General features: G+C 47.9%; 1 long non-coding RNA gene across 18 annotated transcripts in view; it reads right to left on the bottom strand.

Annotated features, from left to right (window-relative positions):
• LOC103750961 overlaps positions 1 to 18,894 on the bottom strand; it is a 246,128-nt gene extending 227,234 nt beyond the window's left edge. For 17 of the 18 annotated variants that reach the window (XR_003847177.1, XR_003847176.1, XR_003847180.1 and 14 more), the window contains exon 1: positions 18,473 to 18,710. This is a non-coding gene — a long non-coding RNA (uncharacterized LOC103750961). The other variant, XR_607996.3, reaches the window with a different exon arrangement.
• Between the last annotated feature and the right edge of the window lie 216 nt (positions 18,895 to 19,110).

Here is a 19,110-nt window from a genome sequence, read left to right as displayed (position 1 = left end):
GCGCACATCTGCCATGGGCTCAGAGCTAGAGAATAGTGGATTTTAATGGCTAAGAGGTCCCCAGGGAGGCAACACCATCATAGAATATCCTGGAAAGACTGCTCTGAATGATGGCTCTGTTCTAGCTTGCTTCTCTATTGCTGTGATAAAACACTGATCAAAACCAACTTGGGGAGGAAAGGGTTTATTTCACCTTCAGCTTTCAGTACATGGACGCCAAGACAGGAACCCAGGCAGGAACCTGAAGCACACACCATGGAGGAACGCTGCTTACCGGTTTGCTCCCAGAGTCTGTGCTCAGCCTGCTTTCTTACACAACTCAGGACCACCTGCCCAGGAGTGGCACTACCACAGTGGGCTGGGCCCTCCCACATCACTCAGCAGTCAAAAAATACCTCAGGGATGTGCCCACAGGCCAGTCCAATAGAGGAAATTCTCCAACTGAGGTTCCCTTTTCCGGGATGTGTCAAGTTGAAGACTGAAGATCTCCGGCACAGGTTCCTAGGCTGACTCTCCAGAGCGCAGCCTAGATTCCAACCTCTGGCAGATTGAACAGCTTCAAATCTTTAGTTCTCACTTGCCTTCCATCTTCTCTAGGGTAAGTCTCCTTGTAGGTGTGTCCATTTCTAGGTTAGGTTATCTTAGCATTTTTCCAGTTATTGAGAGACCCAGAACAATCAGACCTATTTTCTATTGAATTACTTAGCTACCTTTCAATGCACAGGTGCTTGGGCCTGATTCTCCCAGCGCCCACCCATCTTCTAGGACCCTGCCTGGCCTGGCCTGCATCCAGCACTGGGTATCTGCCTCTCCTTGGGCTTCCTATATGCTGGATCCATTTCTGCACCGAGTGTTCTCAACTCATCTCATAAATCTTTGACTCTGGCTCCAGAGCGCCTCCCTGTGTTCACTGCCCATCTGTCTGTAGCCATCTGCCCAAGCCCATAATTTAAACTTCAGAAATAAAATGATAAAATACAAGAAAAAAAAAAGTGAGACTTTTTTTGTAAGTGAGATGTGGAAATCAACTTTCTAAGCAAGACAAACTTTGGATGTTAAATAAAATTTTTTTAATGGTGGTCAGGCATGGTGTCACATGCCTTTAATCCCAGCACACAGGAGACAGAGGTACAGATCTCTGTAAGTTCATAGCTAGTTCCAGGTCAGCCAAGGCTACATAGTGAGACCCTGCCTCAAAAAACAAAATAAACAAAACAAACAAAAAACAAAAAACAAATAAGAAAACAGAAAGAAAATGATTAGTCCTTTAAAATGAACTATTTCAGGATAAGGATGTAGCTCAGAGGTAAATTACTTGCCTAGCATGTTCAAGATCCAGGGTTTACTCCCCAGCATTAAAACAACAATAAAGGTAAGAAAACAGATTAAATATTCATCCAATATAAAATACAATGACAAAAGCAAAAAAAAAAAGATAAGTTGGAAGAAAATATTGGTAGTATGTATATCAAAAGTATAAGATGTAAAATAGTAGTATAGTCTTACAAAAAAGAAAAAGAAGCTTGAAAATGAAGAAAAGGAGGAATAAAATCTATAAGTGAGGCAAAATCTATAAGTGAGTAATTTATAAAAGAGCAACTAAACCAGAGGTCTTCTCTTAAGCTAACTCCCTCAGAGCAACCTGCTAGTTAATATCTTTTCCTTCTAATACCACTCTTCATGGAGGTGAGTTTAATCCATTTTGGTACACACAGTTGCAGTTTCATTGGAATGATGCCATGATATTCTAGCATGGGGGCAAACCTCAAATACAGCCAGTCCTGAAGGCAAAGTCTTTCTGAGGAGACGCCTGTCTATATCACTGTCAAAGTCAGCTGAATTTGAAATCCTAGATCAAGGGCTGGATTGGGCATGAACTACACCCTTCTGAGTTTCCAAGGAGATCTATGGTGGGGGGCTTGATGTGTAGTTATGGAAACTCCACAAAGGAAGAAGATGGGTGGGATGTCTGCCTATGGACAGCACTTAGCTCCAGCAACAGGAACATCCATGGGTATTATTTTATTCCAGTTCTTTCTCTTAAAACCTCTGCTCTGGTGTCAGGACAGCTACCCAGGCCCTGTCCTCCAGGGTATTAGTGGATCCTCAGGTACCCCTGCGCCCCGGACATCTTACACCTAGTACCTTTACAATTTCTTCAGTTACCTTACAGTAGCAAGCTAGTCCCATCTTATAGACATATTATTTTTGCTATGGTCTAGATAATGACCTCAATTTCACAGTTAAAGAATTATTTAATATTTACATGGGAAATGGTGCTAATCTGGCAACCTCAGGTAGAAGCAGACCCTTCCCAGCCACAGAAATGTTCCCCCAGCTTCTGAAAAGGGCAGGATTCCTAGGAGCCTGAACCCCTTCAAGGGACCCCTGAAAGTAAGCTGTGCATGGGGGGAACCCACCTCATGTTACCTCCAGCTCTGAGCTGTCCTTCACCTCCTGACTTTGAAGTCATGGTTTCACTCCTTTGACAAATACTCATGGCAGAAGGCTACCCCCAGACCAAAATAACTTATGAAAAGCTCTGAAAGAAACTTCTTGCCTGTAAATGCCAAGATATTATAAGAAACGCCCGTGTTTGTGTGCGGTTACGTCTCGTGTAACTGCCTCCGCGGGGTTTTCAAGGTGATCGTGGCTTGTTTCTGTCATTTCTAAAACCTGACATTCTTTCACTATACTGTGGCACCTTCTCGGTTCTTTAAACTATTTTTCTCTTCGAGTTCTCATGAATTGATGGTTCCTGTTTTTCTGAACAGGCTGTGGAGCCCAGCTTTCTGAAGGTTCACCATCACCCTCGTTCAATAACCAGGAAAGGAAGCCAAAAGTCCCTGCACAGCTGTGACATCACGTCATCCTTTGGGAGCCCGGGTCCCCCATCTCTGGAAATTTTCCTCTGGAGTGATGCCCACTTGTGGATACAAACTTTGGAGAAAGGGAAAGGAGAGGGAGACAAAATGGGTGAAAGTTCGGATGGCTCAGGTGAGAGTCTCCGTACGAGGTGGGCTGGACTGAGCCACCAGCCCTGGGCACAAAGCCCCCAACAGACCCTATGATGGACACACTCTATGGCCCACCAAAGAACACCTAACATCACATATCACATGTAAGGATGGAGCATATCTTTTGGAACATATCTTCTCTCCCCCCCACCCCCAGCAAATGTACTCCAAATTCCATTTTTGCACCTGTGATTTTTTCTTCCACTTTGAAGAAAAATTAAGACAAAGTGAAATTATTTGGTTTACATAATTAAAAAAAGATTTCCCTCATCCATTATCCTCAGATGTCCCTCAAACAGCTGAGTCACACTGAGGTAGACCTGGGACTGGAGACCTGGCTCCTAGGAGCTTCCTTCCATATCTATGAGTTACGCACTGTGTTGGTGTGCTAGGGCTGATGCTGGGAGGTGTCACGCACTAAGTGACTTAAACAGCAGACATCTGTCTCTCTGTTCTGAAGGCTGGAAGTCTGAGATCAGCAGGGTTCTATTCCCTCTGAAGGGAAGGGTGCGCCCAGGCCTTTCTCCCAGTTCCCGGTGGTCCCTTGGTTGTGTCTTGGGGGTTCCATCCTCACAGAACCCCCGCTCTGTGCATGTGTGCATCCATCTGTCTATAAAGTTCCTTCTTCTGAAGCCACCAGTCACACTTGATTAAGAGCCCATTCTACTCCATATGATGGCATCCTAACTAGTTACATCTTCAAAGACACTGTCACAAAATAAGGACATGATTTGAGCTTTGGAGAATGTATGAATTTCCAGAGACACAAGTCATCCTGGACACAGAGCTTCTGAATGATGGTGCACACTTTGTAAATTCTACTTGCTTTCTTCTTGTCTCCTCTCTCCCTCTCCCTCCAGTCTACCACTCTGCAAACAAGCCAGCCTTCCCAGTAAGTGCCCATCCACTTCCTGTTCCCTCAGTGTCAAGTCCCCAAGGAGGAGTCAGATGGAAGCATGCTTCGGTGGGGCGCTCTAGCCACTCAGACAACTGAGGCTAAGTAACCACTATTCCTCCTAGGGGCGCCTCCTACCAGCCAGACCTCTAGAAGGACCCAGCTGGTCAGGTTATCCAGCCCGGGCTGCCATCCTCTACGTCCTTGTCATTCGTGACTCTAGCCCCATGGGTACTCTGAGAGAACATTCTGGACCCACAGGCCCTCCAGTGAGGTGCTCCATGCTTTTGGCAGCAGGGCTTGCTCAGGCTACAGTGAGCCCTTGTTCTCACTAGGGAGGGAGTCTCCAATCCTTCTGAGATTTCCTCACTTCCATCCATTTTCTATATACCACTTTGTGTCAAGGTGATTCTGGGGGTTTGGGTCACTCATAAAACACATGATACCCCAGGTCACTGTGCTCATATCAGATTGTCGCCCTAGGGAATGGAGTCCCAGTCCCCTGGGAGTGCATCTTAAAATCAATATCAACTGTCATGGTAACAACTCACCACTGTGGCCCCCTGGGACTGGGCTGGGGACTGGAGACCACCCATTATGTCTTCTCTATGTGCAAGGGCCTGCTGTCCATAATCCTCACCTACCCCGGGAAGGACCTTATCCCCTAGGATAGGGACTGGGAATGTAGCTCAGGTGGCAGAGTACTTGCCTACCATGCACAAAGGTGTGGGTTTTGGTGGCACCCACCTATAATAGTGGCACTCAGGAGATGGAGACAGGAGGATTGAGTCATTCTCTGGTATATATTGAAGTCAAGGGCAGCCTGGGCTACATGAGACCCTGTCCAAAAAAGCAGAATTAAAAAAAAAAAAAAGACTGGTTCCTTTTTATTTATATTTGCATTAAGGAACTCAAGAAAGAGAATGAGAAGTGAAGAGTCAGGGAGGACTCAATGGGAGACTGGGTGGAGGAAACCTTTTTACTGGATATTTTTCAGAGTTTCATTTTTAATCTTATGCAAAAACATGAATTAAAGCTAGAAAATTCTAGTCCTTCATGAACCTCTTTTGCAGGTTCAAAGAGACCTCTTGCTCATCTCAAGAGCTGCTAGGAAGGCCAGCTGGAGGTCAGCATGATGGCCTCAGGAGCCCCTTTCCAGATGGAGCCTGGAGTCACTGTTGGCAGGAGGCCTGGCCCAGACCTCGCAAAGCCTCCTGGGGTCTAGCAAGGGCTGCTCAAGTCAGGGTCATGAACACAGGTGTCTCTCCTCAGAAATAATCCATCCAAACAACCCAAAGACTCGTCTGCACAAGGTCTTAAGAAACAGAATCCAGCAGGGCTCGACACACAGAGTCCACTGGGGATTCATAGTGGCTGGGAATTCTGAGTTCACCTCATCGTGCACCCTCCACATCTTCTGGGCCTCAGTTTACTCAACTGTGATATGGGATCACACACACACACACACACACACACACACACACACACATACACACCTGACCCACCAAAGGTGTCCCAGAAACACATTTCTCGTTCTCTCCCACAGCCAGGGGCTTCCCAAATGAATTTGATTTTCCACCTACAGTTTAAGCAACATGATAACTCTTCCCCAAAGTTCTACAGGAAATAAAACCAAATCTCAAACTCGAAGACCAGAGAGCTCCACACTTCCACCAGGAGATGACAAAGTAATAACAATGATTTAAAATTCTGTTGGCTCAGACAACTCTGAGACTCTATTTTGTGAAGCATGAAGAACAATTTCTTGTTCAATAAGACATCCATCCCTGACACTGACTTTCACTTGTGCACACAATGATGGAAGTTGGTGCCAGACAGTCATATGGTCCTGGCGGCTGGAGGCAGGGGGAGCTAAGACACGCAGAGAGCAACTGCCAGACTATTGTTTAGCAGCCATACAGGACTGGGAGGAGGTGGCCGGGTGACTGAGTGACTGTCCCTGTTCTGTCCAGAGGCCCTGAAGATAAGCTTGGTGCTGAGCACAGATATCTTTGGATAAGTGAGGATCTTTGGGTGTCACAGTGTCACCCAGAAGATCAGGAGCTGTGGCCACCTCTTCTACAGCTGGGTGACAGCTGTGCACTCTCTGCATCTCAGATCTTGCCCTCCTCCAGTGTTGTAAACAGGAACTTTGGGAGACTTGGAGATTTCCATGGGGAGATGGGATGAGCTACCTCAGGAGGTAGCATGGGCTGGGAGCCAAAGAGAGGGTTCAGTGTTTAAGAGCATGTGTTGCTCTTGCAGACGATCTGGCTTTGGTTCCCAGCACCTACACTGGGTGGCTTGTAACCACCTGTAACTCCAGTTCCAGGAGATTTCAAAGCCCTCGTCTGGCTTCCTGAGGCACCAACATACACATGACAGATATACTTAAAATCATACACATATACATAAAACAAATAAATCTTAAAAAAGAAGGTAGACTCAGCTGGAAAGGCATCTCTGAATGGAAGCAACACATTTGATGTACAAATTCCAAGGACACAGTTGTGCAGAGGCAAGTAAAGCAATCGTGTCTGAAAAGCACATGTTCCCAAGCTCTGACCACTGAAGGTCTCTGTATTAGTGACTTTCTCTTTGCTGTAACAAAATACTTGACAAAAGCAACTTAAGCAAGGAAGGGTTTGTTTGGGCTCACAGTTCCACGGTGCAGTCCATCAAGGCGAGAAGGCTTGGCAGCAGGAATGTGAGGCAGCTGGTCACATTTTATCTGAGGTCAGGAAGCAGAAAGGGATGAAAGCTGGTACTCAGCTCACTTCTCCTTTTTGTTCAGCCCAGGACCCCGACCCATGGAATGGTACTGCCCACATTCAGGGTGGGTCTTCCCACCTCAGTTAACCCAATCTAGAAACTTCCCCATAGACATGCTCCTAGCTTGCTTTCTAGATGATTCTAGATTCTGTCAAGTTGGCAATATTAACCATTACAGTAACTGACCCCTAATCTCTACCTGTCAACTGCCCTAGACTCTCAGAGAGCCCTTGTCCTTGAAGAGAGAGGGATGAAAAGCAGAGGAGAAGGAGGACACCCATGGGAGAGGACTGGCTGAGATCTGAGTCATCTCCACCTGCTCCACTCCTCTAGGCCACTGCTGTCATACATGTCTTCTTGGTCCCCACCAGTGACATATGGGCAAGGAAACTCCCTGTATTCCAGAGGGCACCTAAAAATATCAGAATATGGGCAACCCTGAAGGCAATATCTAGTGCCACAGGTCTCCATCCTGGGCCCCCACTCATGCACATGGTCTGTGGGTGAAGATGTAGAGGAGACATCTGTTCAGTTTTCATGTTTTATGAGACTATATGAGCCAAGGCTAGGCTGAACAAAGCTTAAAAGAAAAAGGCACAATCTCAGATGCAGAATAAGAAAGGCTTGTCTTTGCAGCAGTGTCCTACAGAGATGTGAACTGGCTGTGAGGACCCTGTGGGCCCAGCAGATGGAGATGGTCAGCAGCAACCTCAGCCTAGCGTCCAGGGCAAGGGAAGTCATACTGAAGTGAAGACAGAGGAGGGCAGCACAGGGGTGGGGTGGAGGTGGGGGTGGTGCTGACACTGTCACCTGATGAACTTTCCCAGGAGCTCTGAGAGGAGGGAGGAGCCCAAGCACAGGGTGAGAGTGGTCCCCACAGTCATAAGGGCTGTAGCAGGAAGGAGCCAGGGGCCAAGCTGTAACTCAAGAGATTCCAGCACAGATGCTGGGGACTGTTTGGCCTTAGATCACAGCATGGGAGAGCAGACACTGGGCCCAAATGAGGAAGTGGCAGAAAGCAAGCTTCAGATCATTTCCAGAAGTTCTTCCCAGTAGGCACTTGGCAGCGAGGTGCCAGGCTGTCTGAGGAATGGGAAAGCTGCCCAGCATGAACCAAACAGCACACAAGCAAAAGGGGCTCAGAGAGAGAAGCTTCTATATACGGACTTGGGGGCAAGTCAAAGTGAAGTTATCCTAGCAGTGGCAGGTGGTGGCATGTGACACTGTAGGTCACTTTAACTGTGCCTAACAAGCCTGAGGGGGTGCTGGTGACTCATCCATGATCACTCAGCTAGCAGAAAGAAGCCAGGATACAGTCAGGGAATCCCACTCTATGTGCGGAAGAACACAGTCCAGGGTCTCTGAAGGTCCCTCTTCATGCCTGCCTGCCCCCAACCCCGAGCTGCCACATCTGTCCAACTCACAAAGCCAAGCCTGCTCCTCTCACATCTCAGCTCAGATGTGTTCCTGTTACACAGAGGGTCCTTGGGCCAGCACAGCTTTGTCCCTGCCTCCTCACCACCTTGCTGCTCCTGGCCAACCCTTTCCCCCCACCACTGCCCCCCAGGGAACCTGGTGAACACTCTGTCAATGAGCAAATGACCAGATGCCGAGTCCCCTACCCCAGGTACCCACCCATGCACAGTTCACAGGGAGGCAGCATCTTGGGACTCCTCCCATGTGGAGACATAGAGGATGATATTGCTGGTGTGGTCATCTGCCACCCAGAGCCAGGCCCCTGTGTTCAGAAGGAAATGGTAAAAGGACGCCCATTCCCACAACCCCAGCTAGAACACGGAATGGCTACCATGCTCGGAACTTTCCTATGAACTCTCCATGCCTAACTTCTTCATCCTCTGGAGAATGCTTGGCAGTTTGAACTCCTGCATTCCCATTTACAGATGAGGAAACTGAGGCAGAGCACTCACTTGTCCATGTGTGCAAGAGGTAGCTCGGCTGTACTGGAGGCTTCAACTCTGTGCTTTCTGCCTTCCTCAGGGACAGATAGTCCAAGTGGGACGATAGCTGAAGAGGGGCAAAATTGTGGAACTGAGGGAAGGATGGCACAGGATTGAAACAGCCTGGAACCTCAGCCCACAATCACAACCCCCCCGACACACACACACAGAAGGATGTCTTTGCACTCAGGATTGCCTGGGCCGGACCAAGGAGAAACAAAGTGAACAGTGCAGAGACAGAGGAAAGGGGCTCAGACCTGGACCCCAGAGCCATCTTCGGGGCCCAGCTAGCTCCTGTCTCTGTACCTTGTGTGCATTTCATCAATTGTGTCTAGATGTAGTTTGATGCTTCTACCTTAAAACAAAAATCCTCTGAGGACATACTGGGGGATTCTTAGCACAGTGGGGGCAACAGGACCTTCTTTATACCAATTTAGTCAGGTAGTGGACTGGTTTTATTCAAACAAGAATACAGCATCTCCTTATCCACATAGGAGATACTCCAAGACCCTTACGCATGCCCGAAGCCCTAGACAGTACCCAATACTACATATCCTGGTTTTTTTTTCTGTCAGTACGTACCTGTGATAAAGTTGAGCTTAAAGTTAGACAAAAAGATAAATGATTATTAATAAAATATCACAACCATAACAATATGTTGTGATAAAATTGCTGGTCTCATCATTTTTGTGCATAGGGCGGGGGTTGCATTATTAAGTAAATAAAGCTTACTTAGACACAAGCACTGTGCTATTGCACTCTCTGGTGATGGAGATGGCTATAAAATGACTGCTGGGAAGGCAGCATATATAGTGTGGATACTCTGGCCAGAGGGAGTCACGAGCCTCTGCAGGATGGATCAGGACTGTGAGAGATTTTGTCACACTGCTCCCATCAGTCTGCAATTTAAAGTCTTGGGAATTGTTGCTTTGTGGACTTCAATACTTTGTGTCCCATAGTTGGTCATAGGTAATTAAAACCAAAGAAAATGGATAGCTGGAGAGACTGCTGCCCCTATCTGGGAAAGCTCATGTGCGAACCCAGTAACTTCCAGCCTCATGTGGCTATGAATATTTAAATTTGAATTAAGTGAAATTAAGCTTCCAGTTCAGTTCCTAGTCACACTGGCCACATTTCCACTGCCTGGTGGCCACATGTGGCTTGTGGCCGCTGTGTTGGGCAGGGCAGATACAGAGTGTTTCCATCACCTCAGAAGGTTCTGTTGGCCAGCACTGCCTCAAAGAGTTTGGGAAGCCACAAGAAGATGCTGCGTGGCTTTGCCAGGCACCCAAGAGCTTTCTGTTTCTGTGTTCCCTGCTATCACTGCTTTTTCTTGTCCCCATGCAGAGACAGGAAGACCCAGTATGAAGTAACAGTGGTCAGCGGCAGGGAGGTAAGGCATGCAGAGGCTGTCCCCATCAGCTAGTGCTGAGGGTGGCTGCAGAGGCAGGAGAGCTCAGCACAGCTGAGGGCAGATTATTTCCAGCAGCAGCCTGTCCCTGACCCCAGGTGGAGTGGGCCCTGAGTGGCTCCTCTAGCCCCCAGTACCACCATGGGGGACAGCCACTTCAAACAATGGGCACCCTGACCCCTGATGTCTGCCTCCACATTGCTCCAAACTATCTTCAAACAATGGGCACCCTGACCCCTGATGTCTGCCTCCACATTGCTCCAAACTATCTTCAAACAATGGGCACCCTGACCCCTGATGTCTGCCTCCACATTGCTCCAAACTATCTGGCAACATCTAGAACACAGGGTCAAGCAAGGATCCACAATAGTGAATCTGTTTCCCAATAATCAGATATAGAGGGGGAGAGGGAAGGAAGGAAGGAAGGAAAGAGGGAAGGAGGGAGGGAGGGAGGGACAGAGGGAGGGAGGGAAGAAAGAAGGAAAGGACAGGGTGCATTTGAAATGGATTGAATAGAATTCAGAGAGTTAAAGAAGAAATTAGCTTTACATAGACTGAAATTCATATGCACTACACAGATGAAGTGAGTAGAGGGAGGTTTTATGGGGAAATGAGGCATGAAGAATAACAAATAGGGCTGGGAGACAGCTGAGTTGGCAGAGGGCTTCACTGCAAGCATGAAGACCTGAGTTCAATTCCCCAAACCCATGGAAAAAAAGTCAAGTATGATGGGGCACACTCATAATCCTGCACTGGGGAAGTAGAGGCAGGAATATCTGTGGGGCTCACTGTCAGCCAACCTAGCCCTACCTGTTGAGTGCCAGGTCAGTGTCCCCCCAATCCTGACCCAAAGGTGACTGAACAACACCCAGTGTCATCTTCTGGCTTCCACACACGTGTATCACATGATCATGTTCACCTGTATGCACATGCACCTATACATGAATACAGAGAGAGAGAGAGAGAGAGAGAGAGAGAGAGAGAGAGAAATACAAATGGGGCCAGGATGGACACGTCTACCCTGAAAATCCAAGGATAATACGAGTGAAGAGTTTTGAGGTTCTCCCACCCACAGCACCTAACAGCCAGACCTGTTTGCCAAAGGCCTATGTAAGAGTTATACTAACAGCCTACCATGGCTGCTGCTATGGCTGCAGATCATCCACAGTTCACAAGCTGCCCCTGGAGAGACTAACCTCCCTTCCCCAGGGCAAGGTCCTTCCTTGGATGCTTTTCTTTTTTTCTTTTTTTTTTACACATATAATTTTAAAATTTATTAAAGTTAGATTATCATTATTAAAATTTGAACTATTTGATACATGAAATTGAATAGATGTATAATTACAAAACATGCATTTATTAATCTATCACCTAAATCAGAGCTATTACATAACTCCTTAATGAAGCAATTTTATTTTTAAATCTGTATATATTTTTTTTGTAAGTTATTCTGTTTATTATTGCATGTTTATTACAGAGATTTGACTTTCCGTACCAGATACCGTGCATGGAGCCCATGATACTATTAGGGATCCACAAAAATGTTTTCATCAGAGGGAAATCATGAATATATTTTCAATGAATATGCAATCACAAATCCAGCCTGGATGAAATTAATTTTTGCAGCAAGGCAGTCATGTTTTAAGGTCAAGAAAGCTGCTAAAGCTCCAGTCATCCCCTCTGCACTCCAGACATGAAGAAGGAAGGAGGTAAGAGCCAAAAGGTTAAGCCAAAGTACCTGGGACACACGGGACTCCAGAGGAGAAAAGAAGTGGGAGAGAAAAGGTCAAACATCCTAAGCCAGGCTCCTTAAAAGACTTTTCCCACGTCCCTGTGGAACTCTCTAGTCTTCGCCTTCCTGGGAATTACAGTTTTTTCTGTTGGAAACATTGCGTCCCTGACAACTCAGCTGTTGTTGACAACACAAGAAACAGAAGAAAATGGACCAAGAACGGGTGTCTCTGCCACAGTCGTACGTTACAGCTCTTCTGTCCTGTGAACAGAGGGTTCAGGGATAAGTCACTTACTCTTCTGTGACCTGGATCTACTCTGTAACACCTGCCGCACAGGAAATTGAGGAAAGAATCAAAGAGGACAGTTACAGAGCAGACATCACTTAGCCCTGGCTGGCCTGGATCTCACTACGTAGACCAGGCTGGCCTCAAAGTCACAGAGATCCTCTTACCTCTGCCTCCTGACTGCTAGAATTAAAGGCGTTATGCCACCACTGACTTGTGTTTTATAATCAAATACAATGTCTTTTCATCTGTTCTATATGCAAACATGTCACTTACCTAATAAAACAGGAAGGGTATGGTGACACAGGCCTTTAATCCCAGCACCTGGTGGAGGCAGGAGGATCATGAGCTTGAGGCCAGCCTGGACTACGTAACGAGGTCTCGCTTGCTTGGTGCCTGACTCTGTTTTGGGTACCTTGTTCATCTCATCTCAGTCTCCCAAGCCACATGTGGCAGATCCCGGCACCACCATCCACACCATCGACTGAAGAGTGAGGGATGCAGAGAACAGATGGAGGAAGCCCTGGTCCCCACTGTCAGGCAACAGAGGAAGCAGGGGTAAGGCACATGGCAGACCGGGCTCTTCTTTTTCCTCCTAGAGGACAGGAAAAAGCTAGTCCTGTCTGGCATCACAGGCACCCCAGCAGAGGAAGAGGCCAGGTGCAGAGAGACAAGGAACCCCTCTTCTTGGGAACCCCGTCTGGATCCCTGGCAGGAAGTAGCACAGACTCCTCCAAGCTGAGCATCTTTCCACCAAGGAGGAGGCACCAGGGATCCCAGCTGTGCCTAGGCTCATGACTCAGCCTTCTCTCCGTGGCTTTTTGTGAATCAGGACGGGGCGCCTCGTCCCACGCAGCAGCAAGAATTAGCTGTGCAGACTGGCTTCAGAGGCCAGGAGGCCATTCAGCACAGACAAAGGGTTTGACTACAAGGACAGGGAGTCAATCTATTCTTAGAATAGAACTTAATCAACCCCAGAGGAGCCGAGTGAACTCCCCATCACCTCCAGACACAGCTGGGGCCAGAAATAGGTTGTGAGATGACAGATGTCAGGGGAGTGCTCGACGGACCCATGTCCCATCTCAGAACCTCGCTTGTCTCCTCTATTGTCCCCTCCCCATCTCCTTTCCAGATAGTGTGGCAGTAACAATCACCTGAAAGGTTTTGCTAAGGAAAACTGTTTAAAAGAGGCAGACATGCAAAAGATTACCTTCTTTCTCCCTAATTCCTTCCTCCTGTGAATGCACAGGTGATGGCTGGAGCTTAGCAGCCTTCTTGAAACCATAAGACAAACACTGGAGTAAAGAAACCCCCAGTACAACAGGTGACAAAGCAGGCAGTGGATGAACCGGCTGCCATGGACTTACCTCAATGACTTGTTTCCTGTCTAAGAACAATGTAGACGGGGGAGCAGAGGTCGTCTGCTGTGTGAGAGTAGGCCAGCTTGACTCTTTTGGGAACCACTACTATTTAATAAATGTCCCTTTATTTAGCTGAAATGACAGGGGCCCGTGCTTCCCTCATACATTCTGTAAATACTTGTGCAATAGGTGAGCACAGTCACACACACACACATCTGCCACTATTTAAAAATCCCTCGGTTCTAAATTTATTTTCATTTTTTTTATGCGTATGAGTGTTTGGTCTGCATACATGTAAGTGTGCCCATGTGTGCAAAGCCCAAGGAGGCCAGAAGAGGGCATCGGATCCTCTGGAACTGGAATTACAGGAGGTCATTAGTCATGTGAGTCCTGGGAACCAAACCAGGGTCTTCTGCAAAAGCAGCCAGTGCTCTTAACTGCTGAGCCCTCTGTCCAGCCCCATATCCTTCTATTTATGAATATGACAGATTTTCAAAGGGCAGAGTGGTAGGATGGTCCTCACATGTCATCAATCTAGAAGCTAAAGATGAACAAGAAACCCAGGCTGGATGAGACCCGTTTCACCTTTAGCCTTCCTGACCACACAAAATACAGCAGCAGCTGATTTTTAATTGGAAGGGATCCTCTAAGACCAGACCGATCCCCATCTCCTGCCTGGGACCAGCTTCCTTCAAACTACTTGACTTTTTCTTGCTTAAGCCCTGGCCCCAGTCTCAGCCTTGATACCAGAGGTGGGAATGAACGCTCGGTCTCGTGGCACAAAGGCCACTGCCCCCGAGTCCCACGCACACAGTCACCACCAGCAGTCTTCCAGCAAATGCAGGCCAGGCTCCGCTCCCAGGGCCCAAGCACTGCATACAGGATGGACATGGCACTAAGGGTGTCCCTCCCACAGGTTATCGCCGTGATGGACCAAAGCAACCCTGGCCACTTCTGGACCCTGAAGGTGGGTCTACGGATGCAGCTTTTGAGGCACAGCACAACCCCAAGCCAGCTTCGGCAAGGAAAGGCTGTGCTGTGCTCCTGATCTTCCGTGTAGCTTATTTAATTTTTTCAATATGACTCATCTCCCATACTGTGATGAGTTTCAAATAACAAGTATCTAGACTAGCTGGAAGCTGCCTGCGGCTGGCTTCAGCAGAGCAACATGTGTGCGAATCCAGCTGAGGCTGCCTCAAGGCAGGTGTGTGTGTCTGTCAGGCCTGGGTTTTCTGGCCTATGACTGGGCTGGCTGGATCACACAGGAAATCCTCCTGGCTACCACTCTTCCCCATTCTCCTGTGCTGAACGGGTGTGAGGGTCTCTTTGTTACCTGGGCATCTTCAAAGCAGCTGCTGTGTGTGACACCCCTGACTGAGATGGTGAGTGAGGCAAGTGACTGTCTGTCTCCCTGCAGTGGTCCTGGGGGGTTCACGGGGCTAAATGGAGTGCACACACAAAGTGGCTACTGTGTGGATGGGCTAAATAGAATGGGAGCTGTCCTTTTGTGATGATGTTGTCAAAGAAGAAGAAAAAGAAGAGGATGATGGAGGTGGTGGTGGTGATGGTGATGATGGTGCTGCTGCTGATTGTGATGTCTAGAACCCCAAAGTTTCCCAAGAGAGCCAAGGAGCATGCCCCCATTTGCCTACCAAGCAAGACCTTGGTGACTGCAGAGCCCACTATGGATTGAGACCTCAGGAAGGACCTCACTCTAGAAGCGGGATTGACTCTTGATGAATGCCCACAGGGCAGAGGGAACCATGTGGATGCAGGAGGCTGGTCACACCTTGAACCAGTGAAAATGCCCACCCCAGTGATGGCATCTCTTGGCAACTGGAATATTCATCCTAGAGTCTTCCCAAGGCTCCCAGGCGCCTGCTCTCACCCTTGCTTTGCAGTGGGAAAGCAGGGCACCAGGGACTTTGAGAGCTCACGATCTCTCTGCACAGCCACAAGCAGTGGACACAGAGTGGGAGCTGTGGAAACATCTGGCCAGAAGGTCTTAGGGCCCAGGTCCCACTGATAAAGACAAGAGACAGACAAGGCCACAGGCTGGTCCTATGCTGATGGCACCCTGACAGCAGGGCCCTGAGAAATTTCCACTGTTGTCAAAACAGAAGCATCTTTCTCTTTGCAACTGGATAAATAGCCTTTTAAATCAAGTTCTCAGTTTCTGCTGTGGAATGCACCATCTCCTACCTGCAGCCGCACTCAATGTGACTCTATGTGGCTGTTGGAAACCACAGAAAAGCCACAAACGACGCTTTTTAAAAAATAATTATTTTTGTGCATGATGCGTATGTGTTAATGTGTGTGAATGCGGGCACATATGTGCCATGGTGCACATGGGAGGTCAGAGGACAGCCTGGGGCGTTGGTCCTCACTGTCTACCTTGAGACAGAGAGTTGCATCTGCATACCCCAGGCTCCTGGTCTTGAACTTCTAGGGATCCTCCCATCTCTGCCTCCAATCTCACTGTAGGAGTGCTGGGATTATGGACATGGGCTCCAGGAACCAGTTTTACGTGGGTGCTGGGGATCCAAACTCATATCCTCAGGCTTTCACAACAAGTGCTTTCCCCACTGAGCCATCATCTTCCCAGCACACAAACTGCTTTCAGATGAGTTTTCACACTCATCTACAGTCTTATTTCTTGTCTTGTTCAACAACTTTCTCCTGATTCTAAAGAGACTTGCCAGTTCATCCCAAGCTTGTTTCTTATGGTAAGCGGTCAGTAGACATCAGAATCTACAGGACTGCCTGAACTCTAGGTCACTAACAAAACTGATGCCTAGAACAAAGTACAGCCACCTCGAAACCACGCCCCCAAAGCGCTTGCAGGATTGAAGAATGGGACTCAGCAAAGGGTACACACTGGGGACCTACAAATTTCTGAGGTAGGAACATGGGTCCATGTGCATGACCTACAGGCACATTGTGTCACAGCTCTTGGCCTTGTGAAGATGGCATTTCTCTGAATATTTGACCAGTTTACTCAATGAGAATGACAAACTGACAGCTCTCCACCTAGGAAAGTCTCTCTTGTTCATGGTCCCCTGAGCTGGCACTGTGGCTCTTAGCCTTAGGACAACTGCTGCTTAGCTTGGAATAGCAAGAACTCCCTTTAAAAGTTATAGCGTTAACTCAGAACCTGCAAAATGGGCCCTCAGAGGACAGGTAAATAAGGGGAGCTAATATTAATAACAGTTATTATTAATAACAGCTAATATTAATGGAGTTCCTTCTCTATTAGGCCCATCTCTAAGCACCAGGCAGGGGTTAACTCCTTACACCCTCTGCACCCTCTGAGGCTGATCTAGAAGTTCAAAATCTCTAGGAGGTAGGCAGCAGGACCTGGGGCCACCAGCCTGGCTTCTAAACCTCCTCTCTAATCCTCTAATCTCGAAATCCAAGTTTTGTGGCTGCAGGGTGTGGTGGTGCCTGTTCTCTAAGAGCTGGGACCCACCCAACTGTTATCTAAACACAGATAAACAATTGGCTGCAGACTCACAGTACTAACTGGGGAAGGATTCAAACTCGTGTCCCCCCACCCCCAGCCCCAACAGCCACAAAGAGTTCAGTTTTCAAAATTGTTCTCAACATTTCTCTCACTTAATCTGTAAGGAGAGTAAGGTGTGAGACATTTTCTCCCTCAGAAACTCCCTCTTTGATTTGAAGCCAATTTAGCTTTCTCACTACACGTTCATGCCAAAGCTAACTTTGAAGGTTACGCCTCCCTGACTCTCCCGCCTAGTCCTTCGAGGTGTCTGTGCCTCTGGCAGTAAACTGTCACAGGGAGATGTGTACTGCCACAGCTCTGGCCACCTCTGCCCTTTCTGAACACAAGCATTTTCATTTAACAAACTCAATGTTCACCCAATAGTAGGACCGGAAACCATCACCGGCTGCCCAGGACCATGTGGAAAAAGCCAAATTCCACATTCCTAATGTGGGGACAGAATCCATAGCCAAGGGACCTGCAGGGCACAGCAGAGAGGAGCCAGAGGAAGTCAAAAGCTTGTCCTCTACTGTCCCATGCTGATTTCAACCAAAGACCCAGTAGCTGACCAGTCCCAAGCCAGGCCCAGGAGCCCCATGTTGTACTCAGGGGCGGATGGAACCATGGAACTGCTCTCATTCAGCCAGCCTGCTGATTCATTCTTAACCCAGGAAACCCACACACTGAGGCCACTACTCCAAGATGGCCCTTGTCATCCCTGAAGCCCAGTTCGCCTCTTTTTAAACAAATCTGAAAAATGGTGATAAGGTACTTAATGCCAACTTAACCATTTCATTTACAGTCACTAGGATAACCTTTCAAAATGTTTCCTGTGTTTTATTTGACAGTAAAGATAAGCTCCATCAAAATAGTAACTGCTTGACACACAGCCACCAAGTCCAGGGCACCTTAGGCACTCCATCACCCCAGCTTCAACCGCCCCCCTCCTGGTCCCCAGTGTCCCCTTTTCTTTCTGCCTGTAAGCACTGTTTGCAGCTTTCAGGGTTAAGCGAAGGGAAAGGATGTAAAACAAACTCCTAGAACCATTTGAACAGTTCAGAGAAGGAAGCCAAAATTCTGCCTCTTGGTGGTATTTCTTACCCCACAGCTGGGCAGCTCAGACTAAGCTATTCAGGCCAGCAGCCAGGCGTTCCTTCCTCTACTCAAGAGCGGAAACTAGACCAAGTTTAGTGGCTGGCTTAGCGTGAACTCACCTACCTCCATCTCTGACCTTCGCTTTGACTTCTAGCAAGGAATCAGAGTGGCTTCCGTCCTAGGCCAGCACCGCTAATTCTCAGCCTCCTCCCAGACAACATAATAAACAGCCAGCATCCTCAATGACAGCTGAGAAACTCTCCCAGAGTCATACAGAGCCAGGCTAGAGCAGGGTCAGGACAGATGCAGCCACCTCTCTAACATCATAGACTTTCAGAGTCTGGAAGAAACACAGTGCCCACCCCAGGACATGGAAGCTGTCACAGCTGCGGCGATTCAGAGGCACATGCAGAAATCATGGTGAAATGACAAAACCTTCTCACCAGAGAGAGGCTGATGGCTCCGTCTTCCCAGAGGCTGTGCTGTGGAGATCCCAGGAGATGCACAGGCTAGGGCACAGCCTGCTTGGAATGTCACTTTGAAACTTACAAAGCAGTCATCATGCGGTCACCAAGTTCCCTCTATTCCCAGGGTGTTCACATGATTAATACAAAAAAAGTAAAATTAAATTAAATTAAATTAAAATAAAAAGTAAAAGAGAGACAAGAAAAAGAAAACGGTGCACACCTCAGCCTTCATTCTCACTGGGATGAGATGACTCATGCTGACTCAGAGCCACCACTTCCTCTCCCGACATTCTCTTCATACTTGCGAGCTGGGCTGGTCCGGTTCCCAGGGTCTCCACCGCCCTTCCGGAAAGAGCAGCCTTCCTGACCCTGGCAGAGAGACCCACAGGCGGGTAGTCCAGAGATCACCCACACCAGGGAAGAAATGCTTTTTTAGGAGACTTGGGGACATTTGAAGATAAAATTCGTGGATCTCGTGTACGTGACTGTCAAATACACATTGAAATTGTGTAATATGCTGCAAAGCTCCACATGACACTCTGGCTTTGAAAATAGCAATTCAGAAAAGGGGAAGAATGTGTTTGGGTTGCTTCCCTTGATAACACCAATTTCTG

Source organism: Nannospalax galili, unplaced genomic scaffold (genome assembly GCF_000622305.1).
Source record: "Nannospalax galili isolate Female #2095 unplaced genomic scaffold, S.galili_v1.0 scaffold2267, whole genome shotgun sequence".
NCBI classification, from domain to species: domain Eukaryota; kingdom Metazoa; phylum Chordata; class Mammalia; order Rodentia; family Spalacidae; genus Nannospalax; species Nannospalax galili.
Note: the sequence above shows the minus strand (reverse complement) of the source record. Positions and strands in the feature narration are given on the sequence as shown.